This window comes from Arvicanthis niloticus, chromosome 4, assembly GCF_011762505.2.
Source record: "Arvicanthis niloticus isolate mArvNil1 chromosome 4, mArvNil1.pat.X, whole genome shotgun sequence".
NCBI classification, from domain to species: Eukaryota; Metazoa; Chordata; class Mammalia; order Rodentia; family Muridae; genus Arvicanthis; species Arvicanthis niloticus.
Window position 1 is genome coordinate 132,662,984 of NC_047661.1, and position 25,735 is coordinate 132,688,718.

Sequence of the window (25,735 nt, forward strand, 5' to 3'; positions counted from 1 at the left end):
TAGAGAGTAAAAAGACACATATGCAGGGTACCACTCAACCCTATGAACAGTCAGCTAAAGCCAAGTCCCCCAGGTAAACACGAGGGCCAGTGAGCTCCCTGCCCTTTTCCTTGGAACCACTTAATTCTTTGAAGAATGGTGGCCGAAGGTTCAGGATATTCTAAGGAGCATGGGCAGCATGTTCTCTTTCTCTTACATTGCATGCACCTCTCTACCAGTGTGGAAAATGAGTGTGTTCTGATGTACCTGGAACCATTGTGTGTGTGTGTGTGTGTGTGTGTGTGTGTGTGTGTGTGTGTGTGTGTGTGTTATGTGACATGGCAATCACCTTTTCTGTGATTATTTTCTTTCTCACAAAATGTTAACTTCACAAAATCAGGAACATTTAGCGTTCTTCACAATCTCATTTTCAGGAACTAAAATACTCCTGGGACAACAGTCATACCTGATAACTACTTACTAGATGAATGGGAACACAAGTGTGCCAACATGAACTCCTCTGTGGGCTTATGTGAAGAGTCTTTGAAAAGTAAAGACCTTAGTAAATCTTTTTTAATGTGTGAATTCTAACAGTGACATCTAACCAAGATAATTGCTGCTCTGACCATACCATAATTTTTCCATTCTCCTTCAGCTAATTATAAAATGATTTGTTACAACAGAGAAAAGGCAGATAATGCGGGGGAGGCATAAAGATTGAACATAAACATGTCCTAATTGCAAAGTTTCTGTACAGACACAAAGGAAACAAGTCTGATCTTAGACAAGCTGGACCCCAGAGAACGAAGCTCTGTCAAACCCAGCATATCTGCATTTTCCTTGGTCTGGATCCTTTCAGAAGAAGTCGTTAATTCTGAGACCTTTAATCATTCCAGAAACAATTTACTGGAGCAAAATATCAGTTATGATTGATTCTTACCCAAAGTACATATTTCAGAGAAGCAAGATTTTCTTATGCACACAAAATTAAACTCCTGGGACATGAAGGAAAGTGGATGAATTGGAGGAAGTGTTTAGAATACCATGAGATCTTAGATTTTATAAGAAGTCCAACCTGCCCCTAGAGGTGTTGGAAATGTGGCTGCTGCATCATATGTGTGTCAGTGCGTGGCAGAAAAGAGAGAGGCTATGTCTATGCTCAATATTCTGACCTATAAACATCTGAATGATTAGTAACTTAACAATCCCTGAAAAAAGTGGGCTGAAGACCACCACCAGTCTGATGCCAGGAGGCCCAGACAGGGAGATATCCTAAGATGATCGCTAGTCCAGCACCATGAAGGCCTGGGTGGGGGGAAGGCAATCATGCTTGAGATGACCCCTGCCCAGGGCCATAATGCACAAACCAGGCACAGCACTCCCGAGACCACTCCTGAGATGAGCCCAGACATTCAGAGACCCCAGGAGTCACTAAGAGGAACTAGTAAGTGGTGGAGAAATGGAAGAGAAAGAGAAACAGAAAGGTGTGGCACAATGAAGAGAGGCAGAACTGGCTTGAGGGAAGTGAGGGACAGCCTGATGTGAGTAGTCAGTAATACCACCTAGGATCATAGTGGGGTTCTGGCCCATGCTGCCACCAAGAGCCATGTCTGACTCCATGGCCCTCCAGCAGCAGGGGTCTGTTACCACCAAAGGCCAGGCAGATGTTCCTGGTAGGGCCTGCCATCCAGAGAAATGTTGATGTCTGAGGACTGTGCAGAACTGGCCCTACCCCTCACCTGGGCATCGTGGGAGAGCTGACCCTAGAGTTGTGAGCTATCCCCAGGGGCATGAATGTGGGAGGTCTGGTCCTGCAACTTGTTTGTCCTGTGGCAGCATGGGTGAGGGAAAGATACCCTTCTCCACCCTGCCCCCTGCCATCTATGGCAGGTGAGAGCACTGGCCCTGGATGTGGGAGTTGCAGGTGAGCCAGACCTGAGGCCCTGCCTTTTGTCTGCTAGATGGTGTTAGGGAGAGACACCCTCTTCCCCTCACTCACCATCTGTGGCAGATAGGCAAGCTGACCCCAGGATTATGAGGGTGGGAGAACTGGCCATGTCCCTCACTGGCTGCAACACTCAGGGGAGCAGGCCTTGTTCTTCAGTTGGGCATCAGGGTAAAGCTGGCCCTGGTTGTGGGAGTTGCAGGTGAGACAGTCACCTAGGGTGTGAGAAAATGAAAGCCAGTGGATTGACCGTCTCAGATACCTCTCAGGCCCAGATCCAGGGCTTTGAATTGACCCACCCCAACATCTACACCATCTATGAACTGCTGGAGTGCATGAAAAAGCCAGGCCTACAGATCAAAAACTACAGGATCTCCATGACACAGGGCAACAACAAGATATGCAAGCGGAATCTTAGTGAAGATCCAGTATTAACAGAGTAACAGAAGCCAGAGGCCCATACCAGTCCAAGGAGTCATTGCAATGAAGTGTGCAAGCAAAGAAATGTGGACAAAAGGGAATTCTGTGAGATACACTGTGACATATGAGATTGGTTTTTTTCTCTGTTGTGGAGAGGTTTCAAAGGTAGAGGGTGGGTACAAGTGGAGGGAGAGATGAATGGAATTGGGTTACATTTTGAGAAAAAGAAGTCAAAGAAGTTTCTCTGTGTGCATGTGAATATGCATGTGCATGTGGGTGGGTGTGTGCATGCATGTGTGCACAAAAGCACATGTATGCAAAGGTATTTGTGTGTATAAATGCCCAGGTATGTGTGTTTATGTGCATGTGGCAGCCAGAGATTAACCTCAGAACCATCTACCTTGATTTTTTTCCTTTATGTATGTGTGTGTCTGTGTGTGTGTATGTGTCTGTGAGTGTGTGTGTGTATGTCTGTGTGTCTGTATGTGTTAGAGACAGAGAGAGAGAGAGAGAGAGAGAGAGAGAGCGAGAGAGAGAGAGAGAGAGGAAATTATAATTTAATTACATTTCTCCCTTCCCTTTCCTCCCTCCAAATCCTCCCATATAGCCCTGGAGGCTCTCCTTCATATTCATGGTGTCTTTCCCTTTCACTAATTGTTATTGTATGTATATAAGTATAAATATATATACACATGTGTTCTTAAATATAACCTATTCAGTCTGTAAAATTTTACATGTATGTACAAGACTGATAATTTCATAATTTCATACTGGACCATCAATTAGTGTTGTCTTCCCACGGGAAGACCACCTCTCCCATTCCCAGTCTTTCTCAGTTGCCTAGTTCTTTGTGTAAGGTTTGAGGCCATAGGCTTTTCCTCTGCCCACTTTGCCATGTCCATTGTTGTTGTCTTTGTTTATCTCATGTTTAGGAGGACATGTTGGTGCAACTTTATATAGGCACTTTCTGATGTTAGTAAGAAACAAATCTCACAGCAAACTCCCTGGTCCTCTGGTTTTTACAATCTTTCAGGACCCTCTTCCACAATGTTCCCTGAGCCTTAGGTGTGGGAATGTGTATGTATCTACTGGGACTGGGATCCACAACTCTGAATTTTCATTGGTAGTGTTTTCTGTAATGGTCATCATCTGTTGCAAAGAGAAGTTTCCTTGTTGAAGGATGAAGACTATACTTATCTGTGGGTATAAGGGCAGATGTTTACAGATTGTTGTTGTTAGGGATTATTCTGGTTTAGTAAGTTAGTGGTTATAGATACCCCTTCAATAACCATGACTTCATTAGCACTGATAGATGACTAGGTATTGAGTACTAGATATAGTTTTTCCCCTTGTCAAGTGAACATTAAGTCCAAGTCCAACTAGAGATCAGTTGGTTACCACCACGGTATGAGTATGATTACTGAACCATTAAGGTTATTGTGCTGGGCTTGACGTGGTTCACAGGCATCATGGATCAGTAAGACTGGGGTTACCTCAATCCTTTGAAGGCTTACATAGAGATTTCTCATACTATGACAGCTAGTTCTGAGACAAAGGGCAGTCCGGTTAGATCCAGCCCTGGGGGCTTCTGTTTCTGACGTGCACGGTGTCTTCAGCACTTTACCTTCTGCCTCTGAGGGTAACCAGAGATGGCAGCAATTAGACAATGTGCTTTGAGAGCCCTGGGTGACAACTCATAAGAAGTCTTCATGTGTCTGCTGTTGGGATTTTGCTAGGTGGTTTGGACTGTATCATACCAAATGAAAAAGATTCCATTAAAATTCTAAGTGTGTATTTTTATACATGGACTTATGTGTATTATAGGGGTGGAGGGTTGTTGTTGTTCTGTTTTGTTCTTGTTAATAGTTGACACTATTAACTCGTGGCTTTTCCAGATGTTCTTATATTATTTTATTCATCAATCTTCTGCATTTACTTCTCCGTCTTCCCAAATGAGTGCTCCTTCTCACACTCCTCGTGACAGACAGACCACTTGTATCCTAGCATTCCCCTTTACCCTCCATCCATCTTCTTCTATATCAACCTTGAATATTGACACAGGTCTCTCTCTGGCCTGGAACTCACTGATAGGTCAGCTCAGTGGCCCTGGCACTGGGGTTGCAAGTATGCATCACTGTATTAACTGTATGTAGATTTGGGGTTTAAACTCAAGATCTAATGCTTAAAACACAAACACTGTGCAGATTGAACTGATATCCAGAATCCTTAAAAGCAGGTTCTTGTCCACTGTGAGTATTGAAAATCTCCCGTTTCCTAGTGGCTATACCTGAAGAGGATACAACTGTCAAACCCAACTTTATCTGCACAGTTTCTGCCCAGACTGGAGGCTCAGCGAGCTTCCTCTGACCACCTACTCTCCTGTCTCATCACTAAAGGTTTCAACCATATATCATTTAAGTAAATAATATTTCCTAATGTTCACTTTTCCTGAACCATTTGATGGTGTGTATTTTGGCAATTAACATCAGCTTTGATTCAAATGTGTCTAGAGGCTGTAAGTGATAGGAGATAATATCTATGCTAGGAGGAGGCTGAACACTTGGTCTTTGGAGTGAGTACTGTCCAAGTACCTTGCATTCAGCATCTGATGTGTCCTCATGGGCTGAGTACCTGTATCTTTCTGAGGCTGGAGCAGCTCTTGGGGTAAACGTGTGTGTGTGTGTGTGTGTGTGTGTGTGTGTGTGTGTGTTGCGTACTTACTTGCTTAGCATACTTGGCCAAGTCACATGTGCGTTGAGCCCTGTTTTGTCACCTACATATAGAAGAAAAACACATACTATCTGCTTACTTTTTACCACAGTGGTGACACTGGGTAGATTAAACACCTCTGAACTTCAGTTTATCCAGCTGCAAAACAGGAAAAATAACATGTTACCTTATAAGGTAATTGTAAAAACAAGATAATCTGTCTAAAGATTGGAGCACAGTCCCTGATACATGATAGACATTTTATAGATAGTTAATGTGATGGATTACATGTGTATTGTGTACCAAAGATTACAATCATTAATGTCTCCTACCTGGTGACAGCCCGGAATGGAAAATTTGGAAGATTATGAGTAGGGAAAAGTCTGAATAGATATGGCTGACATGATATCAAGAAGAGTTTTTAATTCTACTGAAATTCAATTTGCTCTGGAACAGCACACAGCAAGGTACAGTAGGAAGAACATTCTGAGGCTGTCTTCCCACACTTAGAATAGAACATCAAGTAGCTGACAGATCAATCGCTACCAAGCAGGGATGGTTCAGCACCTAGACCACAGTCAGAACTCTGTGTGCCAGATCAGGGCTTCTGTGTGAGCTGATGACAGTCATCTAGCTCCATCTGCAGCCTTTGTTCATTAGTACACTCCACCAAGACTACTGCTTATTAGCTGTCAGGGGCAGAACACAGAGGAAGGATGCAGTGCCCAGTACAGCTTGAACTCTGCAGGGAAGAGTAACAAGGCCCCTGCTGCATTTGTGGGGCCTCAGCTGTGCTCCATAGCTGGAAGGCCTGTCTACAGAAGGTTTTTTTTTTTTTTTTTTTTTTTTTTGGCTGGCTTCTGCAGTTATTGTCAAATAAGTTTCAAGGAAAAGAAATTCTCTCCATATTTCCTCTAGATTGGAAGGAATTATATCCCTTTGAAACCCAATTTTTTGTGTTGATTTCAAAGTCAATATCCCTTTTAAATCTTGGGGGATTTCCCTCCTCCGTGTGTGTGTGTGTGTGTGTGTGTGTGTGTGTAGCTCTAATGAAACTCTGGCACGTGAGTGCAGCTGCGAGCAAGCTGGTGACACAAGGCCTTTGTTAGTAATCAAGCCTAAAGTTTCACACACATGCACATGCATGCACTCAGGCACATATACTATATGCACATGCAATCCTGCACATGCACACATGCACACAAACAGACACATGGACACACGTACACATGCACGCATGCATGAACACACATGCACACTCACATTCACACATGCATATGCACATGCACACACACATACACACCAGCATACACATGAATGCACACATGCATGCACATGTGCAAGTGCACACAGACACAAGGACACACATGCACACATGCATGTGCACTCATGTACACATATACACACATTTATATATACATGCACACATGCACACACATGCACATAAGCGTATACATGCACACACACACATGTATACACACATACACACATGAACAGAAACACACACGAGCACACACAAACCTGAAGAATAAACAGATAAACTCCCATTTATGAAGACATAGCTATTTGCGGTCAGTATGCTAAATGGCTGATATCTATTCTTATTTACTCTCCCCATGAGACTTCACCTATGCTCATAAATGCACAGACTGTCAGTAGAGGCTACTGCATTCTGGATCCAGGACTTAGACATAGTTCAATTTTCCTTAAATGCTCATCCTTAATCGCCTTGTGTTGGAAATAAAGCCACTCAGGGAAGTATGTAAGCTAACCTAATATTTACATATCAGAGCCCTGCGACCCAGAGCTTTCATGATGCCCTACCCTCAGGCTTCCAGAGAGATGGAAACTAAATTTTCTGGCTGCATGAAAACATCTATCTGTACTGAGAAGAGGCTCCTACCGTTGGGCATCAGCTATGCTTATGAATGCGGACCACTCACAAGTCCCTTCCTTGAGGCAAAGCTATGATTCCACCCTCTGCTTCTCTGTCAAGCCTTCTGATGCTTTGTAGACCTATATAAAAAGGGAAACCACAGGGCTCATATTGGGTCCCTATGTTGTCTTCTGTGTCAGCTTAGAGCCTGCCTTCTGTGCCCTTATCTATGCTAACCTTGGTCCTGGCAGAGCTACATGCTCTTCATCCTACTGCCTCAGCGCCACAGTGAACAGCAATCAGATCTTTCAGTGAAACCATGGCAACCAAAAGGATTAATTTCTGCCTTGTCTCTGTAGCTCAGTCTTGTTATCTCTCCACAGTCCAAAAGATAACACACACACACACACACACACACACACACACACACACACAAAACACCACTGCATCATAACATAAAATAACATCCTAGGATCCAAATATGACCTAAAATACATAAATACATAGTCATGAAGGAGCTTGTCATCACAGATACCAGGCCATGTATGTAGTGAACAATAATTAGCATAATCTACAGAAAGATTCACTGCCAGTGGCTCACTGTTTCTTGGTGCTTTCTTAAATAAGATGTCTTCTTGTCCTGGACAAAATTACATTTAATAAAGAAAAATATTCTGTTTCTTTACACTGTCTTGTTTTCTGCATATCTGTCTAAAATGCCTGTCTGAACTTCTCTTTACCTTGTTTTATGTACAATCAAAATTGCCCCTCTGTCACAGCCTATCCCACAGTCCCACAGTGGCTTTGGTGATGCATGGTGCCCTTACCCTCCCAGGTGCACTCTGATACTGCAGGTAACGAGTGAGAAGCAGACTCTTGGGGCCTCTGTGGCTCATCAAGAGAGTGCACTCCACACCTTGAGAAAGATATTTCTCTGCTCACAAGTTGATGACTAAGGTGCAAAACAGTGGCTCCCATCTGATCCCTATAAAAACAGTGGCATTCTTGAAAGCTAAGCACTCTCTGTAAAACCACCATTAGCTGCCTGAGTTTTGTACGTGCAAGGCCTTACTGAGCTGTGTGCTTCTGTTTTGATAACACTCACTGCAATAGTTGAACATTCTTTCCCTGACACTCAGCCCTATAGTAAAGCCAGAAATTGTACCTGCTGTTGGCTCAGAACAGAGAGAGAGAGAGAGAGAGAGAGAGAGAGAGAGAGAGAGAGAGAGAGAGACTGACTCATTGCAAATCCTTCTAAAATCTATTACAGAAGCTTCCTGAAATGGCAGGGGTTGAATCTGCCTGTTTTGCAAGAGTTGATTCTGCCTGTTTTCCAGACTGATGAACAGAAGTCGTTGGTACAAAGGCTTCTAGTGGGGGCCCAACTCTTGCTTTGAATGCTCTGCTGCAGTAATTGCTGTAATTGCAGTAATTACAAATGCAGCAGAGTGTTAGCAAACGGAAATTCAAGACACAGCATCTCCTGTCTCTATCTCAATTAGCTCCTGACCAAAACCTGACTTCTAACCTCTTTAGGTTTCTTTTTTTCACCTGGAATGGCATCTGTCTCATAGACATTGGGCGAGGAGAATGTGATAATAAATATTATATACTAAGAATTTATACTTTTCCAATTTTAATTAACAGTAATAAGTTTTGCTATAACAGACACTGAATAAAATAATTGCTGAACTATTGTATCAATGTCCCATAAACAGATCTAGAATCGATTTAATTGAGATAGTCAATTTGACTATTACTCAACAAGATTTTCTAAACTATTGGTTTTTCCATTTTAAAAAGAGTGGCTAGTTATCATGTGTTTATAGATAAAAGGGAGAGTATCATTGTGGATAGTTTTTGTCTGTGCTAAAAATGTATGCCTATAATTTTACATAAATCAGTCCAGAATTAAACTATACTTTAATTTCTTTCTTAAGACAATTGTTGTATCTGGATTTGTAAGTTTGTAACGTAAACTTTACCTCAGTCAGAACTGCTAAGATGCATATGTTCACTGTTTTAATTGTGAATGTTAATGCCCAGTTACTTTCTAAGTAGGCTGACTGTATCTGTGTAGTTCTCACACCTCCATCTTTGCTTCTGTGTGGCAAATACACTCCAGTTCCAGAAGTTTACTGAAAACTCCTTACTGAGTCCCAGGTGTTGTTTCCACTCCTGTCTAGGCAGTGACATATCCCCATCCCTGCCCCCACTTGCGTATGTATGTTGTGTCCTTAATCATCTCCCACAACCTACAAAATAAGGACTTTTAGCTACATTTCGCAAATGAAACACTGGGGCTCAGAATTTCCTTAACTTCTGGTCCTCCCACAGATGAATGAAGGCAAGTGAGGGATTTCATTCTGGTTGAGCTGAGTCCTTTGTAACTAAGGATTTTCTGACACCCAGGAACTACCCCAGGTCTCACCTGCCACAGCCTGGCCACTGGGATCCCTGCTCCCAGAACTTAGATTCACCCTAGTGTCTCATTGGTTTCTTGATGCCCAGACATACATGTGAACTGTAGATTTTTATGGTCAACAAAATTCACTGCTTATAATTATTTCTGTTGATAAACTCATATCACTAGGGAACCTAACTTGTCTGACTGTATCTGAGAACAAACAAATCCCAAATTGGCTGTGAAGCAAAATCCACAGAGTGTATCTGGATCTTGCCTGCAATACTTCTTGTGCACCAAATTCTTGTGTTCTTTTACAACCTATTCTGTGAGACAATGTGGCCTTACCTAAGCCTTTTAGCTCTAGACAAATAAACGTGGTGAAGAGATAGTTCTGTCTTACAGCTCTTTGGCTCTCCGGTCCTTCCATTGAGATGAAATCTTTGCTTTATACCGCTGGTCTCTCTCAGTGAATTTACTGATTGGTGTTATGAACTCAAAACAATGAAAACAAACAGTTGAGAAAGTGAAGTTCAATGGCCAAGTTATTGAGCATAGAAGCCTCTTTTATTGCCCTACTGAACGTTGCCCATGAATAAAGACTCCATTAGGCTTTTTGTCTGAACCATGCAAGGGTTGTCTTTCTTTTTTTGACTCAAAGAACTCTTTCATCTGAGTATATACCATAAGCTTCTATTAATAAATTTATTTTATAACACTAAACTAAGATTTCCAAGATGTCATGGGAGAAATATTTTAAATTTAAAAACATAACAATTATGAAAATTTTCTAAGATTTTTCGTCTTACCTATGTCCACTAGAAGATTTTTCTCTATTGAGACTTTATGTAAAATTTTGTTAATTCCTATGATCACTAGAACTTTAATGAAATCGTAAAATGTTCTTATATTTCAAAATTTTTCAATCACATGGCTCCCACTGTCTGACAGACAGGTGGCTGGGCTTCAACACTTGAACCATAGTTTATAATCTTTCAGCATCTGAGAACATTCTTTTCAGTGAACACTCCCAGATCTGGTTATGATTTGATTTAGCTGTCGGAAGATCTTGTGGGACCTATTGGCTCAGAACAGAAACCCAGGGCCTGGAGAATCAGCCTGCTCATGGGATGAACACATACTTGGATTGCTCAACTAGCTGGACTTCAAAAGTATTTTCTTTGGAAGGCTAACTTTATAGCTCCTGCCACATGACGGTTTTGTGGATTCGTTGATTTTTCACTGCCCTATGAGAAAAAGAGAGTCCACAAACAGTGGCAAACCAAACACATGCATAGGTAAAATATGCATGCATATGCATGCACGCACACACACATACACACTTGCATGCAAATGCACACACATGCCCCTTACACATGCATGCATATTATGCACACATACATACACAGATGCACACAAATACACACAACACATACATATTCATGCATTCATACTAATTCATGCACACACACACGTACCATTTACCGCTTTTTTTTTTCCTGCTGAGCTAGTATCTACCATGGGAAGTTGCACATGTGGAAATCTGCACATGGGTTCCTGGCTACGAGGTCTTGCATTGGGTCTCAGCTTTCACTTTCATGATTATGTCATGATTACTTTCAGTATAGTCAGTTACAGGAATTAGTGCTGTCTTTTTGCTACTGTGAAAAAATTGTGATAACCAAGCTCTATTGTGGAAATAAAACATGGCTGATGCCTTGGACCACATTACCTCAAAAATGCAAGTCATCCTACTATTTAAGTTCTGCCTCGTTAGCAATAATCCCTAAGGATCTTTTGCTATTTGTAAGGGTTTGTTTAGATTACCAGCAACAGTGCTGGCCTTTGTATAAGGATTTTCATTATCACCAACACATTCCACCTGAAAAGACTTCCTTTTAAAAAGAAGGTTAAAGGGTGGAAACCTAGAGTAAAGGTGTAGCAATGATTTTTAACACTATGCAGTTTGTTAGACACTTACGAGAGGGTTGCCTTGGTAAGTAGGACCTTATGACTCAGACAGTCCAATTGTGTATGTGTTTTATGTGTGTGTGCACAGTGTATGGGTGTCTTATTCTTGTTTCCTGTTGCTGTGACAAAATTCTGAAGAAAACCAGCTTAAGAGATAAAGGGCTTGTTTATTTGGCTCACAGCTCCAGAGTACAGTCCATGAAGGTGAAGTCAAGGCGGTAAGAATTTGAAGGAGCTATATGCATTATGTCCACAGTCAAGAACAGGAGAGTCCTAAATTAATGCTTGCTTAATGCATGCTTGCTAGTGCACAGCTCAGTATCTTTACTTTTATACGATTCAGGATTCCCTGTCTAGGGGATGATACTACCCACAGTGGGCAAGGCAAGTCTTATCACCCCAATCAATGTAATTAAGACCATTCCAGCAGACACACCTATAAGCAACTTAATCTAGACAATCCCTCACTATGACTCCCTTCCCAGCTGATTCAAGTTTGAGTCAAGTGGACTGCACTCACCACACAATGGATAAATGTGTACTTTTTATTCAGAAACATAAAAGCAGACATGACTGGGCAGCTAAGCAGTCATGTTAAGTGTTTGTAAACTATGAGATTTAATCTTTAAAATGACAAGCGGGGATAAATTGGAATTTTCCCACAACTTACGTTTTTAGTACACACTAAGCAAATTTTGACTGACCACTCTGTAACCAGTGTCCACTATCAGAAAACAGCATGTGTGTGAATTCTGGCATTTTTTTTAGCACATTAGTCATCTAAGACATTTTAGCATTTTAGCAGAAGAAAAGTCTTCAGACTTGACTGCCTGAAAATTCCAAGGGCAGGTCCTGAACCTTGGCATAGTAAATGTGATGCTGTAAACCAAACTAGAAAAATCTCCTGGATCTTAGCTCAGTATAGGAGACAACCTAAGAGCCAGCACATCACAGGGCTCTGTCAGCCTCAGACACAAGGTTTTATTGATTGTTCTGCAGTCAGGAAAGTTGCACATCAGAGTCCCACTGAGTACGTGTTGCATGCTTGCTGATTGTCTCTATGTATGATTAATGCACACAATGTTTTTCTTTTCTTTCCTTTTCCCTTTTTGTAGAAATTATTGAGCCTACTACCTCTAGTCCTGTCACAAGTCCAGGTCAGTATCCACATACATTTACAAAGTATGTCTGGGTACTTTTTCTGTCAACCAAGATTTCTGTATTGTCACAGAAACACAACCAGTTGCTTCTGGGCCACAGGCATGGGTGTGGCTCTGGTGTCTGTCACTTGTCTTGTCTCTCTGTGATGTGTTCTCCTTCTGCGTCCTATGAGTGGTGTCTAACCAGGTTGTTGGTGTACATCGTTACTTCCTATTGTACAGTTTGTGTCACACTCAAACCATTGTGAGCCGAATAGCTACACTTTGCCTTCACAAACAGAGCTGTAAAGAATTTAGAAAAGTTTCTTAGTAGCTATTTTAAAACTATTTACTTTAGCTTGGTATTACATTAGTATAAAAATCATTATGAGGCAAGAAGGCATTTAAAGTTTCCAGTTGGAGTCATCTGGGAAAGGCATGTTCTCCCATTCTCTGTATTCCAGGAGGAGATTTTGGTCTCTTGAAACTGTCAAGGCAGAGGACTGACTTCAGCTATCGGCCTTTATTTCCAGATTGTTCCCAGTTCCACTGCAGACATTTATCTGGACAGATGGACCATTGCTATAAGAGTGTTTTTAAGAGGTTTTTTTTCAACTGGGAATATTTCTGAATGACACAAAAAAATCAATATAAAAGCTACTGATATGAGAAACAACCTTTATCTTGTTACATAGAAATTTAGTGCCTTATTCAGAACCTTGGATGCTGGGTATTTAAAGAAGAAGGTCAAACCTGCTGAAGTTGTTAACTTTAAAAAACTCACATGGACTTCTATAACCATTGAGTTAAAGGGTTCTGGATGTCGCCTACAAGGAGGAGGTATAAGTTAGTTAAATAGTTGTTTTTCTCTTGTTCCATAAATGGCACTAAATTTTAGTCTAAAATGAGATTTGCTGATCTGAGAAACTGAGAGGTTTGGAAAGAAAAAATGTATCTCAAATTGTAATCAATCAAAAATGCTTTAAATTGGCTTGGGTGATTATGAATGCCCCACCCCCACAGTGAGATGAACTACATTGGGCTTATGATTAAGTATTTAAAGAGTCTCATAGTGCAACACTGTCTGCTCAAATTACAGGATTCATTTTTACAACCTCTCAAAATGATGCATATTTGGATAGACTGTCTAAAACTATTTTACCAGAGGTGTATACAAAGCTTACATGACACTATTAATTGCAGTATTCTGTTTTGGATGGGACGAATAACTCCTCAAGTTTGAGCTTAATATCAGTTGAAACTATGAACTTATAACAACTTATAAAAGATCTGATTACCATGAGTGCCTGTGACCTCCAAAGGGTGGCATGTACCCAAGTGTATGAGGTCTTAAAATTAACTGTATGCATATACATTTTGATCTTATTTTGTCTGTCAATTCTAAACTTATTAAGTTATTTTCATATATTTTAGTGAGCTAGTGTGTAGATAAAATATACACTTGCTTCCTTCTTTAGCCATGGCCTTATTTCTTAGATAAAGACTTGCTAATTTAAAAAGTTAAGATACTTTCCTCATTAATCAAGAAAAGTGGGGTGCACATAATTTTTTAAAGTGGTGTCTAGTGGCATCTAAGTATATACTCACTTTCTGTGTTTGGGGTAGAAATTATATAAGACAAATGAGCCAAGAGTCACGCTCAATAATCTTTAATCACAAGCTCTACAATAAAAGTTACTCATTTAAAAACGCCAGTTATAAAGCAAACAAGGAAATTGTTTTTATCTGTAAAAAAAATTCTATCTCTCCATATGATGATGAGAAACATCACATTTCAACCAGCTACTAGGGTTGAGCCATTGCTGTAAAACTGAATTCCTCCACAGTGTGACCTTTGAAAGTGTAATGTAAGCTTTAAAAAAAAAAAGCATTATAGAGAAAGTTAATAAATACATGTTGAATTAAATTGAATCAATGAAATGAAGGACAGAAAACAAGCAAAGCTATCAATGAAACTTGGCCTCCATTAATTGAGCCTTTATTAAAGGCTTTCCAGGACAAATGTGATTAGACAGGGATTCCAAAAGTGTGTGGTTTAAGCAAGATTGGCAGGGTAATAAAGGATAAACAAATGATCTTTAAGGTATGGGTGCATGCTGATTATAGTATCAAGAAGAGTTGCCAATGCGTCACTCTAAGTAAAAGTCCATTCAAGGTTAATACAAATGAAGCAAATGTTGAGAGTCCCAGCTCTAAGCAAAAAGCCTGAAGAAAATACCGATCACAGAACAATAAGACAGTGAAAATTCTCACTAAAGCATTCAGCAGAAATATCCAATTTGCTGCTTCTACATACACAGAGGAGAGACTAGAATCAGAACTGAAGCAGATCTCATAATTCCTGATATTGCTGCAAGAGAGTTAAGGCAGAGATAAAGTGGATGTCATTGCAGGAACACTGGGCACACTGAGGATAGATGGGAGAGAACAGATTTATATCGGTCATGTTGGAACATTCTAAAGAAATGAAGGTCTCCAAGTCATAACTTATATTTTTATACATTCTTGAAAAGTCAAAATGTGTCACAATTGAAAGGGGTGAAAACTGAATTATTAACGTCATTATTCAAGAAAAGGCCACAAAAGATAGGATGCAAGAAGAACAAAAGAAACTCTTCTTTGATCCACCTCAGCCTCAGAGTCTGAGAGGGAAAGGCCATTTTTCATGATGAGGGAGACGTGTGGTGAATTTGAGAATTCAGTCTCCTTTTATGATAATTGCCTGGCTGGAATGTGTTATTCTGGGTAATGGTCCTGGGCTAAAGCATGGCCATCATTAGGCAGAGGAAAGTGCTGTGCTATTCAAACACATACACCATTTCGACTTAATTTTTTTTTAAAGCAAACACAATTTTGTGATTATCTTTGAAGTATATTTTAATAGTAGACATTTTTTTAAAGAAAGAAAAAGGTGGAATACTTTGAATAGATAAGCTCCTGTCCCTAATGCTGGGCTGGGCTTGCTAGTGCCTGAATATCTCAGCCCCACACTGCTGTCTGCTGTGACTTGAAATCTAACAGGTCAAGGCTAAAGCTCTCAGTCTGGAATCAACCCACCATGAGTTCTTTATTCTGATCTTAAACTTGCTGGCCATTTCTGCACAGCCACCCGGGGACCCGTCATCAATTAAATTCCAATTCAGGCAGCATTCACTTGACTTCGTCGTATACTTCTCAGAATAAACATTCATCCAGGCAATCACTTAGATGATAAACAGAAGAGCAAAGTAGGGTTTGTTCAAGGCACCAGTGATGCCCAACCTGAAACTGTCTTCACTTAGCCCCTGGCTATAATACTTAGCAATCATCAAATGAATACCATTATTATGAAAATCACTTCATTGTTACGTGCATGCCATTGATGGTAAAATGAATTTGCTTATCCTTAGATAAGTGGCAAAGTGTAAAAATATGATTTTTTTTCCATACAATAATCAGCTACTTGGTATTTTTAATGACACAAAACCTCCTACTACCTTTGTAAATTGGCGATATTTTAAAATGACTATTATTAAGCTTAATGTATTTTGGTATATAAACATGACTGTATGTCCATTAATGAATGCTAGTTCCATTTGACAGAAAAGTAGAGAAAGAAAGCATTTATCAAAGGGAAATCAGCAGATATTTGGCAGAACCAAAGTTAAAAATGCCCCAAACTCTGCCATCAAGTGTGTATGCTTGAATCTAAATAATGGCAAGTATTTATGAAAATGTAAATACTGATGTTTGTAAACAGAATTGTTTTGACTCACAGAGAGATGCCACATTGTATGCAGAACTCCAGAACTGAATAATTCCTGTTTGATTCATCTACTTGGCAAATCAGCCTTCATTTTGCTGGCTGAGTTTTCTTAAAAGGGGGAAGTGCCTTTATTCATTACCCCAGGAATCCACATTTTCCATTTCCTCTGAATAACACAGTCCAACATTTAGCAAACATCCATTAAACAGCAATTGTATTGGACACCACGTAAGTGCTGAGAGCATAATGAAACCTTAAGGGAGTTAAGCCTCCTTAGGAGACGGCATGTTATTAACCATTACTATAATAAATATGCTACATCATTTCAGTTTGTAGATGGAAGCGCACAATTTTGCCTGGGGAAAGTCTTCACATGTGTGAACTGTCCTCACAAACTAGGGATGTTTGTGTAGAGTGTGAATGTTACAAAACAAAGAGGATGGCAAGTAACTGTAGACAACAGAGGGTGGTGGATAAATGAAGTCTTCATCCCTATGAGCCGATCCCATGCTCATTGACACTAGATGGTGTCAATGAAAATACTGAGTGAGCTACTTTAACGGTGCATTTGAGCTAACACATAATAGCAGACATCACAGGTTTCCTTCAGTGATCTTCCCAACACCTTTAGCTTCACAATGAGTGGTAACTCATCTAAAAAGAAGATAACACATCTACAACAAAAATTGAAACTAATTCACTACCAATCTAACCAACACCCAACTTCTTCTATCAACTCCTAAAATAATATTTACACTAGAATTTTTGTATGTATTTATGGTCAGATATTAAACAAACTTATAAAGTGCAACATTAAATTCTCTACTGGAAATCTGAGTATCAAGAAATTGCTGTTCCTTGAGAAATAAACAAATGAATAAGTTGTTTATAAAAAGTTAAAGTTGTTAATAAGAAGAATCTCAAGGGAGCCTCAGTAAAACAACCAGAGGTAGAGAGCAGTAAAAATATTTCATCAAAAAACATTTCATCAAAAAAAAAATTAACCCTGCAAGAAAATTGAGTATATTGCCCATGTCATTACTAATCATGAAAGTTAGTTCATGTGCATTTCATTACTGAACATTAAAGTCAGACATTGTAATGACTCTGTTGATTGTATGTGCCTCACTAGCCATGGATGGCAAGATGAATGAGAGCCTGATGACAAATGGATGATGGATGATAGATGGATGATGGATGGATGGATGGATGGATGGATAGATGGATGGATGGATGGATGGATGATGGATGGATGGATGGATGGATGGTGGATGGATGGATGGATGGATGGATGAATAGATGGGTGGATGGATGATGGATGGATGGATGGTGGATGGATGGATGGATGATGGATGGATGATGGATGATGGATGGATAGATGATGGATGGATGGATGATGGATAGATGCATAATGAGTGAGTGTGTGGATGGATAAAATGATGGATGAATATGTTGAGTGAGTGTACGGATGGATGCATAGAAAAAATACTTGAGAGCTGAGTGGCAGAGATGGATAAATATATAAATGATAGATGAATGGATTGATCAATAATAGATAGAGAAGTGGATAGGTAACTGAGAGATGAGTAGATGGATGGGTGGTGGATGGATGGTGATTTGATGGATGGATAATTGATGGATGAGTGAATAAATGGATGCTCTGATATGTGGATGGATGGAAGGACAGAGAGTGAATGCTTGATTGAACAGATGAATACAGGACAAATTCCCATGTGGACATAGGGCTAAGCCATAAAAGACTGGAACTGCTAGAAAAAGAAATCAGGTCAGCTTGTATTTGCTTTGCCTTGCTTTAAATGGGGGGATAGTATATTATGTTTTGCAAATAATATTACACACATGCAAGAAAATTAAGAATGAGGATGAAGAGGAATGCAGCATGTAGAAGCTAAATGAGTCTCAGGTTGATGCTGTCTCCTAGGAACATGGCCATCTGTGAAGAGCCATCTCCCTGTAACATGAGCTGGGTTCCTACAGCCTCATTAACAAACATAGTGTTGTTTTGAGGTTTATTTTAAGATTTGTGGAGGATTTTTTTCTAATTTGTAACAATCAAGCCTCCATTATTCTCTGATTGTTAGCATGTGAGAAATTTAAGACAACTCAGAACATATTTCAAATTCCAATTAATATGCTTCAAAATAATGAATTCAGATATTAATTATAATTATCCATAATTAGCTGATTAATTTCCAGATACAAGTACAGCAAAAGTCTTAGGATATAATTTAGCATATGATGATTTTTTTTAAAGAAGATGAAAAACAGGAGTGTTTGCTAACTTCTACTTGTCATCCCTTGTGTCCTGTGTTGTTGGTGTACCTTCAGCTCTGCCACAGAAGATAACTAAGCTATTGATCTTCTGATGTATCTAGATTCAGGAGTAAGCACCACCAATATAATCTATCCACATCTCACCATGAAGTACACCATATAATGATCATATGTTCTTAGTATGTTATAGAGAGAGAGGGCACAGAGTTTACAGCTGCATATGATTGCTAGTACCTACTTTCTCTACAAGAAATAGCACACAATTGTAATGGTGAATCTTCACAAAGCACTTGCCAGGTACCCCAAGATCTGGAGAAATTGTTCATTTACCCCACAGCCATCACATGCTTTAGGGAAGCATGTCTATATAATCATTACTTCTTATCTTTCTCCTGATGGTATCTGACAGACTGATGGTAATGATAAGGGCAGACTCATTGCCTGATACACTAAGGAGATTGATGTGAGGAATCAGAACAGCTGAAATTCACATCTATATTTTATATGTTGTTGACTTTACATTGTATTTTATACTAAAAATTAACACTGTACATTTACCCCATATCGAACAGAGAGCCTGGCTAACACTAAGAGGGAGATTTCACGACAATCCCCCTCAAAGGGGGATCAGAGACTGGTAGAAAATAAAATTTCTCCAAAATTCTATGGGAAAGAAACAGTTTCTTTATTACATTATCATTCATAGTTTACTGTGAAAGACAATTCTACTAGATACACAGTGATAAATGTTTAATGTGTGGCTAAGATAATTCTCCATCCAGTGTAGCCCTGAAGCCAACAGGGTAGACATCCCTGGTAGATGAAATGTGTCTGTGCCTCACATTTAGAAATTTACAAGGTTTTCCTAAGTTAATCAATGAATGGATAAATGATCGAGTGATTCCACAAATGTATGAGTTTTCTATTGCCTCTATAAGAAATCATTGTAGCAGTGGAAACATCTAACAACACAGATTTATAATCTCACGGTTTTATAGGTCATAAATCCCAATATGCCTACCATTCTTCTCTACGACCCAAGGCAGAGAACCCACCGGCTCCAGGACCCGACTTCTCGGTGCTGCAGCTCTCCTTCCTTTAACAGGAAAAGCAGTTACTCTGCTCCAGTTCTAAAATTAGGCATCAGAACTTACCCAAGCCCCTTTATTTTTTTTTTCAGTATTTAGATAATGAGTTTTGAGTACCCAGATTTACAGGCTTAGTTTTATATTCTGTATTTCTGAGCACCGAAGAAAGGGAAAGTGTACATTAGAAAGATCGTGTTTGTGATGCTACATTATTTCCAATGATTTTATAAAGTAAATAAGTTTATAGTACTCTCTCACACACACATGCATGTGCACATATGCACACATACAGGCACACATACATACACAGGCATGCACACACACATACATACACACAGGCACACAGGCACACACATGTACATACGTAGGCACACACACATACATACACAGGCACACAGGCACAAACACACACATACACAGGCATACACACACACATACATACACACACACAGGCACACATGCACACACACAAGCACACACACATACATACACAGGCACACAGATGCACATGTACACACATACACAGGCACATATGCACACACCATCACTCATGTATGTGCCCATATTGAGATAGAAGTACAAAAATCTTAACTTAGGAGATAAATCCCAGATGGATAATGGATCAATTAGAGAAAGAAGCAGAAACTAAGCTAATTTTGAAAGGATTCCAGCTAATGATGTTTTAGTTCATTTTTTTTTCAACAGAACATGTAGGAAACAGTTCCTTTGTCCAGACTGAGGATTCTAAACACCAGCGAGCAGACACCTGTCTGTAGCTGTTCTAAGTAGGAATACAAAGATCCTGAATTAGCTTTAACTGTGAAAATACCAAAAGCAAATTTAAAAAAGAAAAATGTGTCCTGATATTTTACATTTGAAGAACAAGATTAGGTGAGCCCTTGGGTTTTTGCTTTCCACTACCACTTAGGGTGACATTGGGTGACATCACTCTGGTGTCCTCCAGAGCACATGCGTCATCCTTCAAGGCTCCAGTGAAGTCAGGCCTGAGTGCCTGCAGTCAGAACTGAGCAATGGCCATCTAGTCCCCAGCTAATCAGCTGTTAAACAAATGTTTGTTTCCACAACAGCCCTAATCCAACAACCCTGTGTGCACCTGACAAGGGGTATTTGCGTTTTCAAAGAAGTTACCCATTTAGCCCCAAGAAAGTTATTACCAATAGTGAGAGTCACACTGTCGACTGGGTAGGAGGGAGATTCCCTTGTCAGTCACCAGGGGCAGTCTTCCTCAGACTCTTTTGGCTCGTGCTGCACATGTAAGGACTAACTGCACTTACCTCTGCTGATTTTTTTAATGAACTGTATGATAATGGAAAGGGGGCAACTAGACAGGACAGATATGTGCTTTGCTTGAAGATGATGGGATTTGTGCCCATGTTTCAAGTTAAGTTGTAGTTTTAAATTATTTTTTAATGTATTTAAAATGCTTCTCAAAAGGAATCCTTTGACATATAGATCACTAACCCCCCAACAGAGAGAACTTTACACTTTATTTCTTTGATGTTTTTAAAAAAAGATATTCTTAGTGATTTTTCAGAAAAGCTTTGACTGATGAATGGCTCATGGACCCATCGCTTCAGTAGGGAGCTGTACTCGTATGCAACCACACATGTGAGTGTTTGTGTGAACATGGGTACATGTGGGCATTGCAGTTGTGTTGCTTGTGTTAGGGAAAGTCTTTTATCCTGGGCCACCAGTGATGGTGACAATTTGAATGGGTTCTGAACTGTGACTGAACCCATCTGTGAATTCAGTTTCTGCTGCCAGGTAGGAATGGGGGGGAGGTCAGTTTCACTTCCCACTTTCCACGTGCTAATGTGAGGCTCTTGATTTATGTGTTTCTCTACCCTGTTTTCCATTTGAATCACCAAACCTGTTTGATTTCAGATTTCTCTTTGGTTTTAAAATGGACTGTAATCAGACAGTCTTCTTATATGGTTTGTAGGTAGGGAAGATAATTTGAGTGAGTCCAGATTAACACTTTCTCTTAAATTAGCATCCTTGATTGTGCATTTATGATGCACTACACATTGGGCTCAGGGGTGGTTTGAATGAGAATGGCCCCATAGCCTCACATGTTTGAGTACATGGGTCCTAGTTGGTGGAACTGTTTAGGAAGGAGTGGGAGATGTGGTCTTGCCAGAGAAAGGTACATCACTTGGAGTTAACTTTCAAGCTTTAAAAGCCCATGCCATCCTCAGTTGGTTCTCTCTGTCTCTCTTTCTTTCTCTGCCTCTGTGTTTCTCTGTGTCTCCCTCTGTCTCTCTGTCTCCCTCTGTTCTCTCTCTCTCTCTCTCTCTCTCTCTCTCTCTCTCTCTCTCTCTCTCTCTCTCTCTCTCTCTCTCTCAGTGGTGCTTGTGTCTCATGAAGTAAGCTTTGCCCGATGCTACCATGCTACCTTCCATTGTAGTTGTGGGCTGACCCTCTGAAACTATAAACCCACAATAAGCTCTGCAATTTTCTGCAAGTTGCCTTGGTCATGGTGTTTCTTCACAGCAATAGAAAAGTAATTCATACAGGCATCATTTAAAAATAAGTCAGAGTTGTAATTGTGTATTCAGGGATTTTCTTTTTATCACCTCCTATGTAGAAATGGTGTCTGCTGCATTTATTGAAAACTGAAGAGATGTCACCAGGTGAGGACTCAAACACTTGGTATACAGCCTGTGGTAGTTGGTTGCTGTTTCGTGTCGTTTCAAACGCTTGTAGTCTGATGTTCATTGTTTCTTCTGAGTTTGATCAGTCAGAAGAAGCTGTGAAGAGGTCGTTTGTATTATATTACATATTTGACTCTGGCCCGAGGTATACACAACCCTCATTTTGTGCTTTCCGCTGCCAGAAGACTAGCGTCGCTAGGTGGCGCCTCTGAGCTGAAGGCCTCGACCGACATTTCTGTGTAAATTCTGCTTTGAGTTAGGATCATGTAAGTCTCGGCTTCTGCAGCCACATTTCGTCAACCTCTGATTTGCACTAATCCTTTGAGCAAGGATCACTTCTACAAATGTAATAGTGGCATACTGAAACTGTCCAAACTCCCAGCCAAATGAAAACTGGAAGTTCAGTCCTCTTGCCTGGCTGTGGAGCGAGATGGCCCCACGGTTTGTTTGTATTTACTATTTCATTTGATTTGGGCTTAGTAACGTACGATGATGCACTTAGGCAATACGGCAATTAATATTCTTAGCTGCCCAAAAGTTCTGAAGTCCTGTCGGTCACGTTTGGACTTCAGGCACGCCGCAACGCATCCAAAGCTAAAGGAAAGTATGAAACTCTTCTTCATCAGCAAACCCCTGTCCCCTGGGATGGGAACGCAGCCTCATAAAGTGAGGTGAGGGGTAGATGATCTTAAAGTTTGCTTTCAACTCTTAATTTCTATGAGAGCCGTATAAACCAAGTGTAAAAGCTCTGTGGGTCTAAATCAGGTGTGAAATTGCCTCGGTATCCCTTATGAGCTTACTGAAATTGACTGTTTCCAGTCAGATGGTTGCAGAGTGCTTTGATACTCTAAGGAATTTGCATGGCATCTAGCATTTTAGAATGACACAAATATCTGACCCCCCTCCCCCAATCAGAGGTCCCAGCAACCAAGCTCACGGGAGGAAAAAAAAAAGAATTCTACAACTCCACCCCACTGCCTGCCCCTTGTTATTGAGCTGCTAACTAAAATGTCCACAAATGACAAATCACAGCTATCTTTTAATCTGGTTTGATTTCCCAAGCATGAGTCACATGAACATTTGAGCATGAACCAGTGAATCCTTAAACTCTGGCCAGTGAATCCTTAAACTCTGGCTAGTGATCCTTCAAACTCACCAGTGAGTCCTTCAACTCCAGCCCAGCCCAGCCCAGTCTGCAGAAACCTGGTAAGAATGAAAGCTGCCTGGCGTATTCCTTCCGTGGTCAGATCTGACCACCTTCCCACTTCCCCATCTGTCCTCTGTTCTCTTTCCTGTCACACTTATGCATGTGGCACCAGTGGGGAGCTGGAGACGAGCTAACTCCATACATTTTCCACACACGTGGGTCTCACTATAGAGGGTGCACATGGTAATGTTACCTCAACGGCCTAGACACTAACTGCCTCCAAGCGTGAGTAAGTAGACATTGTACAATAAGCAAAAAGAGATCTAAGGCTTTGTCCCTTTGCAAGAAGTTGATGGCTCAGTATCAAATTTAAAAGCACAGTGTACAAACCCTCAGCTACAGGAATCGTAGACACTACGGTCCCTGAGGTCATGTCCAGTAGCGATTTGTCCAGCAGAAAGACACAGCTGGATTAGTCTGTCAGGGAGTGGTAGATTCTGGGATAAAACTGACTCAAGACTTAGCAAGAAGCGTTTTGACACTGAAAAGGATGTGGTCCTGAGGTGGAATCCAGATCTATGCTTTACTGATTGTTTAGAAAACATCGGGTGGCAGGTTCTCCAATGAGTAACCTTTAACTCATTAGCTCAGTTAACAGCCATGATGACCTCATGGTGGGAATGTCTATCCTGACCGTAGAAGTAACTGAAGCTCACGTAACTGCTGCTAGGTACACTTGATGCAGCAGGCATTTGTCCAACCCCAGCTCCCAGAATCCTAAAGTCAAATATCTTTTACCAGATACTTTTTAAGTCACTGCCCCCCCAAACACACACACACACACACACACACACACACACACACACACACACACACGAAGCCAGCCTTTATTACTCAGGTCTACATATGTGGTCCTGGGCCCTGGTGTTGTCAGACATTATTTTTAAAAGAAATGAATGCATACTTCATCATGGAGGCATTGAATCAGGAAGTCCCCGGGAACTGTAGCATCCACGATTCCTGTAGGTGAGGGGCTCCTGCCCATACTCCTTAAGAGCTGTGAACTACTTACAAAGAGACGAAGCCTTAGACCCTTTTACACCCATTGTTTATGTTTCTATGTGAAACTGACTTTGTGGTCAGCTGTTCAGTAGACCAAACTTCTGTAAAAACAGGATGAAAACCCACCTCAGTCTAAAACATTTGTGTTCACACCAACCCACCTTGAGAAACTATTGGTAGTCAACCAGAGTTCTTAGTAGACATTTAGAAAACAGCTCTGTTCTATTTTTAAATCCTGGCAGATACACGGAGATGCTCACCGTTATGTGAGCTTTTTCTTGTGACTCACATTTGTCCATGGGTGCTCAGAACCCAGCAAACTGCATTTGCCTGGTTAAAGCAGAGACGAAAAATGGCAGCATTTTCAGTGATTGTACAAAGTTTATAAAGTAACAAATAAGATCTCTACAAAGCTCATTTGACTTTAGAGGGTCTAAATTGTATTTTCATTTTTAATTGAATATATAAACTCACTTGTCAAAATAAATTACTCTATGATATTTATTAGTATATAATATGTATGTAATATTTCCCATCTGAGTTTACATATATAAATACCATGACTAATTTATTGATAATCAAGTGAAATACTAACATCCGTACATTTTTTCCAAGACCCTTATCTATGCAATTTTTACATTCATTTCCTCAGTAGAGATAGTTTACATCAGTAAAGCTATATTTTAGTATAATTAAAAGCTATTTTAACACTTGACTATACCCAGAAGAAAAAAAAATGTTAGTATTTTGAAAAAAAAAATCACCATTTGGGTCTGAGAATAAAGAACAATAGTGAGACCTTAGGCAGCTGTAACTGAGTTCCTCACTAGTTATACATATCACTTGCTTGCATCTAAAATTTTAATAATTCCAACTTTTTACACATTTCTAATAGTCTACCTATATCAGCAGAATATACTATACTGTGGTGTTATAATGTGAACCATAATAATCTGGCCAGTTTAAGTTTGAATGCACAGGAAAAAGGAAAACTATTATATTTTCTCATTGTGTTGTTATTTGGCAGTGGATTGATGGGCCTGTTTCCTCAGTGAAAAGGCAGCTGCTGATACTTCATAAGTGTAAGAATGTTAGCACACAGACACAACATTCTGATACTCTGCAAGCACACAGAGACAGAACATTCTGATACTTTGTGAAGGTAAGAGTGTTAATCACAGAGACACAACATTCTGATACTTTGTAAAGGTAAAAGTGTTAGCATGTGAACACCATTCTTAGATTCATTTGCAATCAAC

The 25,735-nt window shown here is 40.2% G+C and overlaps 1 protein-coding gene and 1 non-coding gene across 2 annotated transcripts in view; both read left to right on the forward strand.

The window, feature by feature from the left end:
- The window catches only part of Negr1 (neuronal growth regulator 1), a 697,487-nt gene that overhangs the window by 602,665 nt on the left and 69,087 nt on the right, over window positions 1-25,735 (forward strand). The gene's annotated exons all lie outside the window — the stretch shown is intronic.
- LOC117708016 (small nucleolar RNA SNORA17) lies at window positions 1,054-1,185 on the forward strand. The gene has a single exon (XR_004606751.1). It is a non-coding gene; the product is annotated as a small nucleolar RNA SNORA17 (small nucleolar RNA).